A 19,496-nucleotide genomic window follows, 5' to 3' on the forward strand; every position below is an offset into this window, starting at 1 on the left:
AGTTGGCAACACTGCCCCGCCCCTGCTGCTGTACAGAGGCTTGTAGAACAGCATGCTGCGTGTGACATCTTTTGAGAATGTGGCATCGTTTGAAAGACACACACACACACACACACACACACACACACACACACACACACACACACACACACACACACACACACACACACACACACAGGTCCAGGTTATAGTTAGACAAAGCCAAATTAAAGTCAACACGTGTGGATAACACGTCATTCACACATCCGATGTGTTGTCTGACCCTGCAGCCAGAGGTCTGACACAGGATGGTTCTCTTTTACATCTTTTTGCCTCCACCTCTAGCTGACCTTTACTGGCAGGCAAAAAGTGCTCAGAGTACCATGTAAACAACAGGAATCCCTTAGATAGAAACTGTTTCCTAATGGTCTAATGATTCGGGGAGTAGTTTTGTGGCAAATATTCTGGTTTGTCTCCTTCTCTGTCTGGGGATAAGGTATTGGCCTCTATTCTTCTGCCATAGTCTGCAGTTCGTCCGCGTTTGGCATTGGTTTGTTATTGCCACATTAAGTAATTCACCATTTTTAATTAACAGATGCTTTTGAAATTCAAGACTCTGGCCTCTGCGGATCTGTAACTGCCTCAAGTTGTTATTAAAACATCAAACTGATGATTGTCAGATCTCTTTTAAAGCTGCCGAATGCTGGCAATTGGCCCTCAGTTCAAAAATGATTAAATAGTGTGTAACATTTGTTGTTCAGTTGTTTGGCAGAGCCTTTTAATGTGAGGCTCCTGAGAGTTTCAGAGCATGTTTATCACTAAATAGTTTACTTTAGCCATAGTAAAAGCATATTATCAAATGTATTGACCAAAGAAAATGATCCTATCCCATCCTCCAAAATGTAAGAGCGCTGTCCCGATAAATTATTCAATGATAAAGCACTCTCTCACATCCTAGTGTGGTAATAGAAAAGATAATATTAAAGTTGTCAGTAGACTTTTTCTTTTCTGCTGCTCAACACGATCACTGCACTCTGCATAGCAGTTGTCTCAGGCATTGCCAGCTCTACATCCACAACACTGTGGCGTAAGGTCTGGCTACACTACACATACATTCCAGGATTGGAGAAAAAAGGATTGTTTTTATTTCTTTAAACCAATCACAATCGTGTTGGGCAGTGCTAAGCCCCGGATGCAGCGACGGTGGCTCTGCAAAATAGTCTGGGGAAGGAACTTGTTTTGGTGGAACGTTTGCAAAAGAAAATGCCACACACAGTATTAAATGAAGTTAACTTTTCACACAATACAGTAATGTGAGCTATTTAAATTAGCTGGATACATGGGTAAACGTAATTTGCTCTTACCCATGTATCGCCGTGTGTACTTTGTCAACAGCAACAAACTACATGGAAACTACATGCTGTAAACATATTCTTTGTAAATCTTTACAATGACTCAATTAAAAGAATCAAGCAGGCCTGCCTTATTCAGGGTTCTTGCACTTGGTTTGTAAAGTCAAATTTAATGATTTCTAAGACCTTAAGTGCTAACTGAACACCCACCTTTGCTCTGTATTTTTAAGTAGCTGAAGTTCACTTCAATTACAATTAATACTGTGGGGAATATAATCAAAGCATGACACTGCCTGATTATGGACAACACATGGATCTAGCATTACAGTGTGATATCAACAGGTGAGTCCGAGAATCAACTCCTCAAAACTTCCAAATCTCCCCACCATACTGTCAGAATCTACAGCTAGACTCTAGAGTCGACAGATGCTCTAGCAGCTCTAGGCACAGTTGTGCTTTGAGCTAAACACTAATGTCAGAGTGCTAACATTCTCAATGACACTTAGCAGATAATGGTTGCCATGGTCACTGTAACGGGGTTAGCCGTGCCCTGATAAAGAGAGATGCACACTCGCATGCACACATACTTCTGTTTATAATTAAATCAAGCCAGTGAGTGGGGTCGATGTTGCAGCGTCATCTTGAAGCCGGTTTGTTCATAACGGAATACCACTCCTTATCCCTAAACCTAACCAACCCAACCAACCCTTAGCCAGTCAGAGCTCTGGTTTCTTTTAGTAAGCATGACACAGTGAACTGATATTGTGTTCATGTCGTATGGATGGGATGGCTGGTAGAGATGGAAAGACTCCCATGTTTACGACTTTTCAAATCAATAAACGGTTACATTATTACAGAGTTGGGGGGGGGGGGGGGTTTCTTGGAAATATTTGTATCTACAAAAGGCGGGGGACCTGCAGATAAAGTTTGGGAACCACTGGCATAAATCATTGATCCACCATTTTCACTGCATCACTCTGCTCACTATCTTAAGGGTCAAGTAGAATCTAGTCTAGTCATTCTAAACTCCAGTCGATTTATGAGGACTATGGTTAACTGCTCCACAGATCTCTGCAGGGTAAATCCAGACAGCTAGCTAGACTATCTGTCCAATCTGAGTTTTCTTTTGCACGACTAAAACAACTTTTGAACATGTTCCACCAAAACAAGTTCCTTCCCGAGGCTATTTTACAGAGGCACCGTGAAGACGATTGTGTTTAAATCCCAATAATCCAGAGCACTTTTTTCTCCCATCTCCTCCACAGCGCTGTGGAGGAAGGTCTGGCTTGACTCATATGGGCAGGCCAGACAGCATTTTGTTAACTGAGCTCAATGTTGACAAGCTAGCATACAACAAAAATCTACCTGCTCAAACTGAATGGAATAATGTATTCATCTGTATTGCTAGAAGTTGGAAGAGAAGTTAGAGCAGAAGACGAATATCAGTCTGTCTATGCATTAACCTCTTAAGCCCTAGGCTTTTGGCTCAGGCCCCTGCTCGAAAATGATATATCCAAATATAGGTATTTATTTCATCTAAATATAATGGTTCTGGCTTTGTTTTGAAAAAAAAGATCTATATTTTTTTCCATTCAAATAAAACCATACAAGGGAAATTAAGTTTGACTCTTACTTGAGGACAATCATTTACAATAAAAAAGCAATAAAACCTACTGATAAAAGACAGGTAAGAACTTAGTTAATTAACAACAGTTAACTGTATATAAAATTATACACATTTACATCCTGATACTGCTGGAAGCAGTTCTTTATTTATTTATGTAAAAAAACAATTACTTGTATATACACTAAACATTTATATTGTGCCACTGCTGGAAGCAGATCTTTTTAGAGTTGAGGCACAGAGGGACCTGGCACTTTCTGCAGTAAATGGGCGTCTTCACCCTTGGGTTCCCAGCATCCTGGCACTTCCTGCAGTACCTCCTAAACTGGGTAGCATCACCTTCATGCAAGCATCAGGCATGCAGGTGGAAGGTGGTGATGGTGGTGCTAAGCTTTCAGCAAACCTTAACATGTCTGCAGCAAGCTGCTCCCTGAAAGTCTTCTGGCTTTGTCGTGGTGGGGTATTTACCTCTCTTGTGCAGCTCCTTGTGGAGAAGGAAACCACTGCAATGTTCACAAAATGATAAAAAAGTCTTATATCATTTCATTGTTTTATGGTGAACACTGTAATAGCTGATCAACGCATCGGGCAAATCCACACCACCCATGCATACATATGTATGGTACAGCCTTAGTCTGCCACACACCAGCGCTTTTAACTTTCCGTTTCACAGTCTGTCCACTGAAGTCACTTAACGGGTGTCCATCCACTTTACAAACAAAAGTTTGTCTTCCCTCATCCACCGCAAATTGCCCCTCACAGCCTTTTTGGGTAAGCTGTTCTGCTCAGTCTGTGGAAAACCAATTAGATTTTTCCTATTCGTCCCACAATAACCAATGTTTTTGCTGAGCAAATACTGAAAGAGGGCAGGGCTGGTGTAAAAGTTGTCTACAAACAGTATAGGCCAATAGCTTGGCCTACGGCTTCTCAGATGCTGGCCTGTATGGATGGAACTCACTCCAACTACCCCTGAAATCCATCACCCTGTGCTATTCAATTCAATTCAATTCAATTTTATTTTTAGTATCAAATCATAACACGAGTTATCTCGAGACACTTTACAGATAGAGTAGGTCTAGACCACACTCTATAATTTACAAAGCCCCAACAATTACAATAAGTCCCTCAAGAGCAAGCAGTGCGACAGTGGTGAGGAAAAACTCCCTCTTGGGAAGAAACCTCGGACAGACCCCGGCTCTTGGTAGGCGGTGTCTGACGGTGCCGGTTGGGGATGCGATGAACAGTGGCAGTAATAGTCACATTAATAATGGAACAGTGACTTCAAATGCTAGTCATAGTAGTTCATGTCATATCAGTGCGCTGCAGGGCGTTACAGGATGTAGCGTGGCCCAGCAGAGCATGGATGGACGTAGCAGGGTTCAGCAGGACGCAGCATGACATTGCAGGGCACCGCAGAGCTTAGCAGGGAGTGCAGCAGGACCACGGCGACAGCTGCAACCAGGATCTTGGTTCCAACGTTCTCCAAGGAAATACGCCGGGTGAAAAAAACATAAGGACTCCGGGGAAGCTAGGATTAATAACAAGCATTTCTGGGATGGGATGCACACAAATGGTAATAGAAAGGGAGAGGAGAGAGCAGCTCAGTGTGTCAAAGGAAGGAAGTCCCCCAGCAGTCTAGAACTATAACAGCGTAACTAAGAGAGACAGGTCATAAGGAGAGGTGGCCTGTTTGGGCTTGAAACTCTCCCCTGCCGGATCGGGCTGTGCTGGCCTGCCTCCCTCTACTTTTGTTATATTATTAATCTAACGACTATGAAGAGAAGCATGTGGGCCTGGTTAGGCGGACGCTGCAACTCCTCACTCCCTAACTATAAGCTTTATCAAATAGGAGAGTTTTAAGTTCATTCTTAAATGCGGTGACAGTTTCTGCCCCCCGAACCCAGATTGGGAGCTGGTTCCATAGGAGAGGAGCCTGATAACTGAAGGCTCTGGCTCCCATTCTACTTTTAGAGACTCTAGGTACCACAAGTAACTCTGCATTCTGGGAGCGTAGTGCTCTAGTGGGACAATAAGGTATTAGGAGCTCTTCTAGATATGATGGTGCTTGACCATTTAGAGCTTTGTAGGTCAGGAGAAGGATTTTAAATTCAATCCTGGATTTTACAGGAAGCCAATGCAGAGAAGCTAATACAGGAGAAATATGATCTCTTTTCTTAGTTCTTGTGACAACACACGCTGCAGCATTCTGGATCAGCTGGAGAGTCTTAAGGGACTTATTTGAGCGACCTGACAGTAGGGAATTACAATAGTCAAGCCTGGAAGTAACGAATGCATGGACTAGTTTTTCAGCATCGAGACAGGATATTCCTAATTTTGGCAATGTTACGAAGATGAAAAAAGGCTGTTCTTGAGGTTTGTTTTAGATGGGCGTTAAAGGATATATCCTGATCAAAAATAACCCCTAGATTTCTGACAGTAGTGCTGGAGGCCAGGGCAATACCATCCAGAGTAGCTATGTCTTTAGATAATGAGGTTCGGAGGTGTTTAGGGCCCAGCACAATAACTTCAGTTTTGTTAGAGTTTAACATCAGAAAATTATAGGTCATCCAGGATTTTATATCTTTAATGCACGCTTGAAGTTTAGCTAGCTGACTGGTTTTGTCTGGTTTGATTGACAAGTATAATTGGGTGTCATCCGCATAGCAGTGAAAGTTAATTGAGTGTTTCCTAATAAATTATTGAGAAATAGGACTTAAAATCAGCTTAGAGCGATTCCTTTAATGCCAACTAAATGTTCCAATCTCTGTAACAGGATTGTATGGTCAATAGTGTCAAATGCAGCACTAAGATCTAGTAAAACAAGAATGGAGACAAGTCCTTTGTCTGAAGCAGTTAGAAGATCGTTAGTGATTTTCACCAGTGCCATCTCTGTGCTATGATTCTTTCTAAATCCTGATTGAAAGTCATCAAATAAACTATTGCTATGTAGAAAATCACATAACTTATTAGCAACTACCTTCTTCAGGATCTTGGATAGAAAGGGAAGGGTAGATATAGGTCTATAGTTTGCTAAGACCTCAGGATCGAGAGTGGGTTTTTTCAGAAGAGGTTTTATCACAGCTATTTTAAATGACTGCGGTACATAACCTGTTAATAAGGACATATTGATCATATCTAGTAATGAAGTGTTAACCACGGGTAATGCTTCTTTGAGTAGTCTCGTTGGGATGGGGTCTAAGAGACAGGTAGATGGCTTAGCTGAGGATATCTTTAACATTAATTGTTGAAGGTCTATAGGATAAAAGCAGTCTAAGTATATGTCGGGAATAGTCGTTCTTTCTAGCGGTCCTGCGTTTAAAGGTGAACCGTTAGAAGTTGAGGGCAAAAGGTGATAGATTTTATCTCTAATTCTTATAATTTTATCATGAAAGAAGCTCATCACTACTCAAAGCTAGATGAATAGATGGCTCAGTAGAGCTGTGACTATCTGTCAGCCTGGCTACAGTGCTGAAAAGAAACCTTGGGTTGTTCTTATTTTCTTCTGTTAGTGATGAGTAATAGTCTGATCTGGCCTTTCTTAGGGCCTTCCTATAGGTTTTGAGACTTTCTTGCCAATCCAAACGAGATTCTTCCACTTTGGTGGAACGCCATTTACTTTCGAGGTTTCGCGAGATTTGTTTTAATTTGCGAGTGTGGGAGTTATACCAAGGTGCTAGTTTCCTTTGCTTCATCATCTTCTTTTTGAGGAGAGCAACAGAGTCTAAAGTCGTCCGTAGGGAGGTCGTAGCACCGTCTACAGATGTATCAATTTGAGAGGGACTGAGGTTAACATAAAGGTCCTCTGTTATGTTAAGGCATGACATAGAGTCAAATGCTGTTGGAATATCTTCCTTAAATTTAGCTATAGCACTGTCAGATAGGCATCTAGTGTAGAAGCTTTTATCTAATTTAGTATAGTCAGGTAGTAAGAATTCGAAAGTAATTAACGAATTATCTGATAATACCAAATTCTGCGGAAATATTATTAAATCCTCAATTTCAATACCATAAGCCAGCACAAGGTCGAGGGTGTGGTTAAAACGGTGCGTCGCCTTGTGCACACTCTGACTGAAACCGATTGAATCTAATAATGAGTTGAAAGCAGTACTAAGGCTATCATTGTCAACGTCCACATGGATATTAAAATCACCTACAATAAGTACTTTGTCTGATTTAAGGACTAAACATGATAAAATCTCTGAGAATTCAGATAAAAATTCAGAATATGGACCTGTAGCCCTGTAAATAACAACGAATATAATTGGCTGTAATGTTTTCCATTTTGGATGTTGAAGATTAAGAACAAGACTCTCAAACGAGTTATAATTTATTTTAGGTTTAGGATTAATTAACAGGCTTAACTCCCCCTCCTCGGCCTGAGCCTCTAGGAATTTGAGTATTAATATGACTGGGAGGAGTGGCTTCATTTAGACTGACATATTCTTCATGGCCCAGCCAGGTTTCAGTAAGACAAAATAAATCAATTTTATTATCTGATATCAAATCGTTTACCAATACTGCTTTAGAAGACAGAGATCTAATATTTAATAGTCCACATCTAATTTTCCTATTTTGTTCTATCGTTGCAGTCGTTTTAATTCCAATTAGGTTGTTAAGTATAGCACATCTTTTGTTTACCTTTGATTTAACCGATCTGAGCCGGGGGACAGACACCGTGCTTATTAGACTATGAGTGGGCGACTGCTCCAACGGAAACACAGAGGGGCGCATTGCACTGCACCTCTGATTACTAATATCAAACTTGGGTTGTCATGGTTTATGACCGATAATAGACTCGGTCAGATTTTTTGATATGAGAGCGGCTCCATCCCAGGTGGGATGAATGCCGTCTCTCCTAATCAGACCAGGCTTTCCCCAGAACGCCCTCCAGTTATTCACATAGCCCACATCATTAGCTGGGCACCACCCTGACAACCAGCGGTGGAAGGATGATGTACGGCTGTACATTTCATCACTGGTCAGGTTTGGCAAGGGTCCAGAGAAAACTACTGAGTCCGACGTTGTCTTTGCCTATGCACAAAGTGACTCAACATTAATTTTAGTAATCTCCGATTTACGACCATTACCACCTACGTGAAGTATGATCTTACTGTATTTACGGTTCTTTTTAGCCAGCAGCTTTAGATGGGATTCTATATCGCCCGCTCTAGCCCCGGGGACACATATGACCGCAGCCGCTGGGGCCGGCAGCTTCACATGTCGCAGTATAGAGCTTCCAATAACCAGAATTGGCTTCTAAGCAGGTGTTTCACTGAGTAGGAAGAAACTGTTAGAGAGGCGAAGATGTTCCGGTTTAGAGCGACCGTCATCATGTGCACTCCCTGGTTTAGATCTAACGCTACGCTTCCCTCGGACAGTCACCCACTTGCCCGGCTGCTCGGGGTCTACCGGGGGACAGCTAGCAGAAGCTACAGAAGCTACAGTATGTTGGCCCGCTTCAGCTACGTGGTGCTGGCTAGCTACGGAAGCATATGATTCTGATTCCATGATGCGGAGCCGTGCCTCAAACTCACTAAGCCTTGCCTCCAGAGGAGCGCATATATTGCATTTATTACATGTATCGTTATCACTAAAGGAGGCAGAGGAATAGCTAAACATTTGACACACAGAGCAAGAGAGAGCAGGAGAGGGAGAGGAATTAGCCATTGCTAATGGCTAAGCTAAAGTAGCTAACAGCGTTTTAACAACTGTAAGATCAGCTAGGCAGTTGCTGTAAGGGAAGCGAAGTATAAGTGTTTGAGTAGAACAATTGTAATTCAAATGCAATCCAGGCAAGTAGCCGCTAATTTAAACAATAAAGCAGAGTTGAGTAAGTTTTTGCTGGAGCAGCAAACTAGCGTTTGTAACACGGGAACACCGGAAGTGACAATATGCTTAACGTACACGTCAGCATGTCAGAGTCGTCAGTACACAGTGCCTGCTCTCTGCTACAGGCAGGAGAAGACAAGGCTGGTGATGGAGTTAAGGTACTCCTCCGACAGGGCAGTGGCTGATGCCACTCAACGCCAGAGTTGAGACTGGAAGGAAATGGAGGGCCAAGGAGGAGGTGCAGAAGGTGATGGGAAGACTGCAACATCAACAAGTCGTGGGCATGGTCCAGACAGGGCAGGCTTCGGATATGCGACCCACCCATCCTATAGTCCAAGGCAAGAAGATAGGACCTTGTCGTTGCAGAGGTCACCAGGATTGAGCAGGAGGAGCTCAGAGTGAGGTCTATGGCACAGGGGCAGCAGGAGCGGTGGACAACTTGGGAGGGTGTCGCAAGCCGAGCAATCAGCTGGGCAGAGTTCTGGAAACTGCCAGACTCGGCTCAGTTTCCTCATTAGGGCAACATACGTCACCCTCCAGAGCCCTCAAAACCTCCACCAATGGCTTGGAACAGAGCAATCCTGTGACCTCTGCGGGACCATCAATGCCTCACTCCAGCATGTTCTGTCGGGCTGCAAAACAGCACTGACACAGGGTTGTCTCAGATGGCGGCACGACCAAGTGGTGAGGAAGCTGGCAGAGGTGCTGGAGAAAAGCTGGCAGGAGGCAAACAACCAGAGAGCCGATGCAGGATCCACTTCCTCAGGTAGGGGGAACCCGCAATGCATTCCAGCAAGAGACAACCCACCAAGCTATTAACACAAGGGGCAGTGTGGAAGATGGAAGTAGACCTGGGTAGGCAGCTCCAGTTCCCACAGGAGATATGCAGCACCAACTTAAGACCAGACATGGTGCTGTGGTCTGCAGCTCTGAAGTCAGCAATACTGATCGAGCTGACAGTGCCATGGTAGGAGGGACTGGAAGCTGCCTACGAGAAAAAGAATTATGCAGACCTGGTCGTGGAGTGCAGAGAAAGTGGGTGGAATGTGAGGCTGTACCCGGTGGAGGTGGGAGCCAGAGGCTTTGTGGGCAGATCAACATCATGCCTGCTCAAGGACCTGGGACTACGTGGAGCCACACTGAGGAAATCCACCAAAGAGCTCTCTGAGGTAGCTGAGAAAGCAAGACACTGGCTGTGGCTGATCGACGAGACAAGGCTTGGGGAGTAATATCCAAGTAGGTTTTGCTGCAGGGGGTGTCAGGGAGACGTCCCTGTTCACTGCCCCGCCACCAGGAGATGTTCTGGGTTAAGGGGCGAAACATCAATGAGCGGTGGTCCCCAGCTGAAGACCCTGCAGCAAAACCGGTATGCGGTCAGGTTTAGGCCTGCCTCAGGCAAGAGGACGCCCCTGCCATGCACAGTCCACCACAGGCACCATTGGAGGTGCAACAGGCCTAAGGCCCAGCAGAAAGACCACCTCGCTGTAATGAATAATGTAACCTCCACCGAGCAGAGGGAATGGTAGAAGGTCCATCACTGAGGAGTAGCTCAGACCCTGACCTGTGGTGAACAAACTCTTCCCTGTGTACACATACATGTGTATGCAGTTAAGGCATCTGCGAGAACAAACAGTTTGTATCCCCACTTTGTGGGCTTGTCCTTCATATACTGCTTCATACTAATGCTGGCCTTGCATGCCACCATCCTTTCATCTATGGAGAGGTTTTGATATGGCTGCCAATGTGCTTTGCAGGTGGTCACTATCTTGGTGTACAGCTTGATTTTGAAAAGCCTGTCATATTCTGCAATGTTTCTCTTGCGCTCGTTGTCCTCGTCATCTTTTGGATTGCTCAGGTGCAGCGACCCCAAGATAGCTTTAAAGCAATCCCGTGCAATTCTTTCACTGGGGAAGGTAAAGTTCTATGGCCATTGCTTTCTCCAGTAGTCCGCTCTGTGCACATTTACAAGGCCCGAGAAAATTTAAATGGCCGTGAAAACATAAAAATCGTCAGCGCTCTCCAAATAAACTTATTTCCAGCATGTATTCTCCTGGCAGCGTTGCCATTGGTGTTTTCAATTATACAGAATATACAGAATATGGGCTGAAATATGTGCCACCAGAAACTGAATTTGAATCATTTATATTTGAATTTGAATTGCTAAACTTAAATAATTGCATTGAAAAACTGAATTTGAATCACATAATTTGAAATTGTATTGTTTAATTTGAATCATTGCATTGAAAAACTGAATCTGAATAGTATAATTTGAAATTGAATTCATTCGTTTGTAACTGAATTCCAATAAAATTTGATCTTCACTGAAAATTCAACTCTCTATATATCCTCACATTCAGTTCTCACTATTCAGATTCAGATCATGAAATTCAATTTCAAGTTACTGAGACAGACATCCGGGTACTTGGAGGATGAAGGAAGAGCAATCGGCAGAATCGATAGGTAGAGTTCAGTGGCGCAGATACACAGGACTCCTTCTCGCCGCACAAACGTTTTGGAGCAGCGCCTCGCCTTGACCCAGAGACTCATAGATAATATAATCTACCTGTTCACAATGTTGAAAATGTAATGCCTGGTGTTAGTAGGCCTAGGTTTATTAGTCACATTCTTCCACTTAAGTAAACTTAAAATGAACTATCGCTACTTACCTTAGCCTAGCCTACTGCATGCAAAGTAGTTTGACTATCCATATTTTAATACATGTTAATTAATTTAAACATTTGAATTGCATTGGTTTACTTTGTACATCAGCAAGCCTGCAATACAATGTGATGTAAGAGCCAGTCCCCTGAGTTTATACAAGATGTTTCCACATTAAAACGAGTCTATTTTTAATCAACTCTAATATCTGATCGTTTGTCTCTTTCCTTAGAGCGTTTATATACATATTAAAGTTAGTTTTGTTTGTGATTTAAAAGTGTAGCCGAAATCTACATATAGGTCGTCCTGGACTACGTGGAAGATCCTGCCGATCACCACTCTGTCTTTGGCCGGTCCGATCTGGATCAGCGGGGACCGGCGCAGCAGCGAGACGAGGCGGTGTTCCTGCCCGGGGAAAGAGACGCTGCGGCCGGGCCACGGAACTCACCACCTCCCGCTGCCGCCGGAGCTCAGATTGCAGGTCCAAGGCGCCATATATATCATAAAACACGTTCTCACCTGTGAACGTTTATCCCTTGCTGTTTGTTTTTTGTCATTTCTTTCGTTCCAACATCCATAAACCGTTTGGCATCTTTAGTGCTAATCCTGCGCCACTCTACTGAACTCTACCTATCGATCTGCGCTCGATTGCTCTTCCTTCATCCTCCAAGTACCCGGATGTCTGTCTCAGTAACTTGAAATTGAATTTCATGATCTGAATCTGAATAGTGAGAACTGAATGTGAGGATATATAGAGAGTTGAATTTTCAGTGAAGATCAAATTTTATTGGAATTCAGTTACAAACGAATGAATTCAATTTCAAATTATACTATTCAGATTCAGTTTTTCAATGCAATGATTCAAATTAAACAATACAATTTCAAATTGTGTGATTCAAATTCAGTTTTTCAATGCAATTATTCAAGTTTAGCAATTCAAATTCAAATATAAATGATTCAAATTCAGTTTCTGGTGGCACATATTTCAGCCCATAACAGAAGTGCTAAAAAAGAGCTGGAAAAGGTTCAGTGGCTTCCATGAAGTGGTGTCAAATGTTGGGCCAGGGACACTGGCTGGCATAAATCTGAGTAGATCTGGTCTTTGATCCTTCTACTCTCTGTTGTGCCACCCTATCTCTTCCTCCATCACTCTTGAAGTCACTGACCCACCTCGACCATGCTTAGGCTGTGCCAATGTGTGTACGGCTTTTCCTTTTCTTTTTGGTTGAGTTTTTTCAGGAGACTCAGAGTCTGATGAGGAAGATTGTGGCTGATGCATGACACTTGGAGCACCCTGGCTGTGGCTGAGTGGTGTAGCTAGGTGTCGACAACCCTGGGTGAGGGGTCAGGGTCAGTGATGGTGCAGATGCACGTCGATTGGAGTGCCCTGGCTGTTACTGAGTGGTGTGGCTAGGTGTCGATGGCCCTGGCTGAGGGGGCAGGTTCAGTGATTGTGCAGATGCACGTCCAGTGGAGAGCCCTGGCTGTGACTGAGGGGGTGGTGCAGATGCTGAGGCAGTTGCCATAGGTGGCTCATACTCATCATTATTATTACTATGGAACCAAAATGGGAAAAAAATATATTTAATTATCCTGCTTTTAAAATGTAACAAACATACAAGTAACAATATTTTAGTTGAATTTAATAAAACATTGTTTCTAAACTACATGTGTTTTGTAAAAAGATGTACGTGACATATATTTTATTCAGGGCTAAAGTTATCTCTCCACCTCTTTGCCCATTTTTGGATTAGCCGACGTCAGGCACTGCCAAGATGGCGACGGCCGGTACAGGTGTTCCCCCGTCGATATGCGTTCCCCATATTAAACTTGAGGCAAACCATATCCCTAATTTGCCCCATGGAGCGGGGTGCTACACATTTTAACAGGCGGGAAAACTATTTGGAAACAGACTTCGACATAACACCGCTGGATTCCCGCCCACGTTTAGTTTCATTGTGGATTTAGTTTCACTAAAGTCATTGCAGGATAATATGATAGACCGACAATTTCACACTAAATTAATAAGTAATCGATAACAAAACAGAGATTAAATACCTTACTGGAGATGGAATTTCATAATCCGAATCACAACTGTTATCCAGTTCCTCTCGGTCTGGCTGGCGAAGGTCATCGTCTTCCAATGAAGAGTCAATTGGAAAAACAGTTGCCCTGCTCTTGTCAAATAGCATATCCACTACCTCTGCAGTTGTGAACATCTTCTTTGTCCTGTCTATGTCTGTCTATCTCTGTGTATTTTGTGTAATGCAGTTGAGATGAAAGTCAGAAACCGTTAACAACAGAGGCAGATATCTCAAGAATCCATTGGCCAAATTGGATGATTGACACCTCTATTGAATCGTCAGAGCCAATAGAATTGAGAGACCGTCTCAAGATCAATGTCAACAACACCAGTGGCCAACCACAACGAGGCTTATATGTACACTGTAGGCCAATAGATTCCTCCTATTTACTTTATGTTAGAAACCTCCTCCCCGTACTGAGAATACCAGTAGATTGTCAGGAACAGTTTCAAAGGGACACAAATATATAATATAAATATAATATTGTAATAACAGCAGCGTCAATATGCCTTCGAACACAAATTTTCATTACAAAACACCAAAGGTAAGACATAATTCATGGTTATGGCTGTATAAAGTGAGGTTACTTTTTTTGCTCTTCTTTGGCTGCTATCTCGGTTTTTTGCTGTAGAGTGGTAAGACATATACCGTAGGAATCAGTGAGTTTCCCCTTTCATATGGCATATTGTTTGTTCGGATGGAAGAACAAAGAAAAGAAATCACTAGTGTGACATAAGGCTCATGTGCACCACGCTTCTGTTTTTCCTATGTGCTCATTTAGTTGCTTGGTGTTGGATTTGTATTTTGTGTAGATAAAAATGGTTATCATGGGCTTTTAGCCAAGTTTCGTCCCATTAAGCAGATATGCTACATGAATATGTTGCTACGTGTTTAGCATGCCCATGTATCGTGTTTGCTCTGAGTTACATCACCCCGATACCAGGGGCGCTTGTGCTTAAGAGGTTAAGTATGGAGCTGGAGCAAAGATGATTAGCCTAGCTTAGCATAAAGTAAAAAAAAATCCACCTTAAAACACCTCAAAAACTCAAGTTTTGTGCAAGCAAGGAAGTGGTTTCTTGCATTTTAAATGTTGCTGTTTGACCCGACTCTAAAGTCTCGGATGTTGGAGCTTCACACTTTACACTTGAAATCATCAACAGGGGCGGGGCTAGAAGCCAAACATGGGGTGACACCGGCCCTCCCTGAAATATGATTGCTGACAATTGTAATTTCCATTGGATCAGAGTACTGTCACTTGGCTGCCTGTTCTGCCAACTTTCCCAGCCCTTGTCACATGACCAATTAATGTTTCCATGACAACTATCCAAAATTCTGATACCATGGAACTGGCAGTGGAATTTGTTTTTTTTTGGGCTAAAACATTAGTATGGTCCTTAAATGGCCCATCAAGACAGCAAAAAGGAAAGTGGCGGTATAGTTATGTTTTTAAGCAGAGCAGCTTTTCTCCGAAGGATGCTGAAGTTTCTACTTAAGAGTCTGACAGGAGGATATTTTCAGAAATTGCTTCGATCCTCCATGCACAAGGTTTCAGCATAATTACAGAATATCTATTTATGCAAATCGTTAGTGGGTGGCATGCCTTGGCAATCAGTGCATTAGTACTGATGGTGAATTACCCCAAGTTATTCACCATCCTCCCCTTCTCTCTTTTCCCTCTCCCCCCAGCTGAACAGCACTTTCTAGGCTGCAGCTATCCTGAGGAACTGACACAGGGCCAGCAGACAGCAGTCCTCTGAGTAATGGGAGTGTCAGCATGGGTCACACTAAATAAAACGACCACATGGAAATGGGTTTGGCTTATCATCCCCCTATAGGCTTAAAGTCTGCTGCATTTTAGGCCAGGTCAACCATCCAGATCATAGACTGTAAAAATAGTGGACATAGCATCACCCATTGGTTTGTGGACTGCCGTTTTGAAGCCTCAAGTTTGGTGATACGGGCATTTCCATCTTGTTTTTTGCAACCAGATGTGACGATTTTTAATGAGAGGCTGGAGCTGTGGAGGATGACGCGGACAAGCAAGTGTTGTTTATGGTTGCAGTGGTGCTAAAGGGGGAAAGTTGCCAATTTTCAACCCTTCTGAAGCGAGTAATCTGGTGGAGATTTACATTGTACCACTACATTTACCTGACAGAGAATGTTGCAGATTCAGACTCTACTCACAAAATATCACGATGAAAATATATGCATTGTTTATTTTTTCAAACTATCCAGCATTATATTAAAGTTGAAATCTCCAACTTGAAGTTCATTGTGCTAATAATGCCTCTCTTTTTGCTTTAAGTAAACATTTGAAAGCAGAACTTTTTACCATATGGCAGATAAAGGGCCTGGTGAATTTGTGTATATATATATATATATATATATATATATATATATATATATATATAATTGTTTTTTAATAAGCCACTAATAAACATCGCTCAGAACAGCTATGTCACAAACACATCCCAACCTTGTACTCGCTCACACATTAGGACATAAAAATACATACCAAAATGTCAGTGAGAGCAGTTTTAAGGACTCATACTAATCCAACTTTTACAGATTAAAGGTTATACATGTACTGATAAGCACTACATTTTAGTGAAACATTTTAAAGTATTCTATTCTAAAAAATAGTTTTTACTCAAATGCCATGAGCAAACCACTGCACAATGACTTATGCCTACACAAAGGAACACACAGACCCTGATGTAATACCTATATAGTTGTGAGGTTACTCTGGTATCAGTCTCATTACTACTCTGTGTGCGATACTAGAGGCTAATAACAAAGATGAATGCAGCTCAGGTGGAGCAGATAGATATGAGAGCAATTACAAGATAGACATCTTCTAACCTGCAGCCAGCCGCAGCGATAGGTATAGAGATCACAGCTTTTCTGAGCCATGTTTTCCCACGAGGCTATTACTCTGCTCTAACTTTGTCCCACTTTACTCCTGACCCACTCTGGTTGAACTATTTGACTGTATGTATCTATTGAATACATTGCCCTTTTTCTGAGAAAAAAATATCTCTGTATGTTGTTCATTATTACTCGGGCCCTGTACATACAGTAAGTTATCAACAAGTGAAATTGGAAATATCGTACTGTCTGATCTGCATGCCTAGATTTTTTTCTGTACAAATTGTGTGACCTTTGCTTACTTAATTGTAACTTTGTCTGGATCAACAGAAGTACATTTCCAGGATAATTGAGTGCCGGATGTCCCTCACCTTCCGCTCTCTGTGTGTTGCCAAACTCAGCTTCAGAAAACAACCACCTTTGAGCTAGCAAGCTACATACTGAAGATGGCAAGTTTTGAAGAAAATTTTAATCGTGCAACAAGGCAGGCCTGCTTGGTTCTTTCACGGAATGATTTTAAAGATTTACAAAGAATATGTTTTTGGCATTTTCTCTCTAACTGGGATGTTTTGAAACCGATTGGTGGGATTGCTGTGGACGGAGTACACACGACAATACACTGGTAAGAGCAAAGGAGGTTTAACCATGTATCCAACTCACAATAATGTGTTGTGTGAACAGTAGTCTTGCATTGCCAGACCTTCCTCCACAGTGCTGTGGGGGAGGGTCTGGCTAGTCCACACAGCTTTCGTGATGGGAGAAAAACGTGTTCTGGTTTTTGCCATCACAATCATCTTGGGCGGCGCTAAGTCCCAGACACAATGATGGTGCCTCTGCAAAATTGCCTCAGGAAGGAAATTGTTTTGGTGGAACGTGTACGTTCAAAAGTTGTTTCAGTCGTGCAACAGAAAACTCAGATTGGACAGATAGTTTAGCTAGCTGGCTCGATTTACCCTGCGGAGATCTGAGGACTAGTTAACTATAGTCCTCATAAGTCCATCGGAGTTTAGAATGCCAACACACAGAAAGCGGAAGGTGAGGGGCTGCCGGCCTAAAAAGAGGGACATCGGTGGAATTTCCGGTGGAACATTTCCACCATGCAAAACCATGCACCCTCACTGCGTCCGGAACATAGCGCCAACAAAACAAGTTCTTTCCCGAGACTATTTTGCAGAGCCAGGATCGCTGAGTCCAGAGTTTAGCGCCTCCCAGGACGATTGTGATTGGTTTAAAGGAATGCAAACAACCCAGAGCGTGTTTTTCTCCAATCCTGGAATGTAAGTATGGTCTAGCCAGACCACAGCCCTGTGGAGATAGTTCTGGCAACGCAATACTATTTAGAACGTAACCGTCGTAAAACAATCAGAAAATAACGTTTTATTCTTCTGATTCACTGCTTTGTTCTTGCTAACACCACTCCCTCTCTGCATTCACTATTCAGCTCACTCAACCACCGCTGCTCTCTCAGATGTATTCTAACTGGTCAGCTGAAAAAGAGAGGATTGCTGTTTTATTACCACATGAACTGTATGCCCAAGAACTTATGATCTGCAACATTTACCCTTTATAATTGTTTCATTTATATTTTGCTACAAGTGACACACATTTTGCCAATGTGTTTTCTTTGTTCAGTTCAACTCTTACTAGATTACCTTAGTGCTGGAGGAAGGCTCTTCAACTGATCTATCCTCCTGTCTGCTCCTCTCATCTCACCATCTCAGGAGCAGGGTATAAACACCGGGGTTACTCTGGGTTAAACTCTTTCATGTCCCTATCATAGGGAACGCTCCCAAGGCACAAGTACCACTTCAACAAAGGTACACCCGTCTTTCTGTTGGTGTGTCTGCATGTGCACTCATATACTCACTTGCCCTGTTTTGCAAGGACGCAGCTTGAATGTTCTTCTGGAAAATTGCATGTGTGTACATGTGCGTGTCCTTGTCCTGGAACACATACGCTTGTCCACTCGTATCGATTCAAGTGCTGCCCCCGCCCCCACACACACACACACACACACACACACACACACACACACTGATGTGAATAGTACTCCACATCATCATTGTCCAGGCTCCATTGTGTCTGGCTAAATGAGACAGAGCAGGAGATGGGAGGCTTTAGTGATCTGCTAACAATACAGCGTTGTATAACACAATACTATTAGGACACGCACTGGCACTTACTCCATGCTCTGCACACACCCCATTGTAAATCCAATGAATAATAATTTAAGAGTAAATAAAGTTTGGGCCTTTCGCTCGGCACAGCCATTGTTGTTCTTGCAGAATTTTAAGCAAAAGAAATGCTCGGTAATACTGCCACGGCAGTTAATCTTAGCGTTGCAAATTGACAGTGTAATTATATAGTGCAGTGTAAAAGTAAGGCTGATAATTAACAATAACAGTTTGTGTGTGTGTGTGTGTTCTCTTGTGTGAGGGAGATTAGGTGGATGGGATGGTTGGGAGGAGGATGGAGGGAAGAGATCTCGGCCGTGGTGGAGCAGGAAAGGTGGGGGACAGAGAAAAAGACAGGCTCACTCGTTATTGTGGTTTAATTAAAAATAATCCCAGGGGCAGACCTGTGCATTTGTGTGTGAGAGTGTGCGAGTGTATATGTTCTCTGCGGCAATGCCCCCGGCTGTGTCCATATATGTGTTTGGAATGATGAGCATGCAATCATCATCATCATTACTATCTACAGTAACACTTCTACATTTCATATTATTTACTAACATTACGTGTCAGTAGCAGAGTCTGAATACAGTGTGTACATACATGTGTGGGTGGAGTGGGATAAGATGTTATTATTTGGTCAGTGGGATGAATTTGTTTCTCTCAGTTCAGAGAAACGATGGTGCTGAACACTGGAGGTATGGAGATACTAATAATAATAACTTGCCACGGCCGTGCCTCAGTGACTACGTTTACAAGCTGTCAATTTTCGGGTTATGGTCGGGTTAAGGTCACTATTCGGGTTTCTGAAACATTCGGAATAACCCGTTTACATGCGTGAGCAGAGAGAGTTACTCCTACATGGAATTTGTAATCAATTGGCAATATCCCGACATAAACGGCGACGCACGGTTAGTTTCTGGACGTAGCC

At 42.8% G+C, this 19,496-nt stretch overlaps 1 protein-coding gene across 2 annotated transcripts in view; it reads right to left on the reverse strand.

Annotated features, from left to right (window-relative positions):
* b3gat2 (beta-1,3-glucuronyltransferase 2 (glucuronosyltransferase S)) overlaps positions 1-19,496 on the reverse strand; it is a 116,388-nt gene that overhangs the window by 37,189 nt on the left and 59,703 nt on the right. The gene's annotated exons all lie outside the window — the stretch shown is intronic.

Source organism: Perca fluviatilis, chromosome 19, assembly GCF_010015445.1.
Source record: "Perca fluviatilis chromosome 19, GENO_Pfluv_1.0, whole genome shotgun sequence".
In the NCBI taxonomy this organism is placed as follows: domain Eukaryota; kingdom Metazoa; phylum Chordata; class Actinopteri; order Perciformes; family Percidae; genus Perca; species Perca fluviatilis.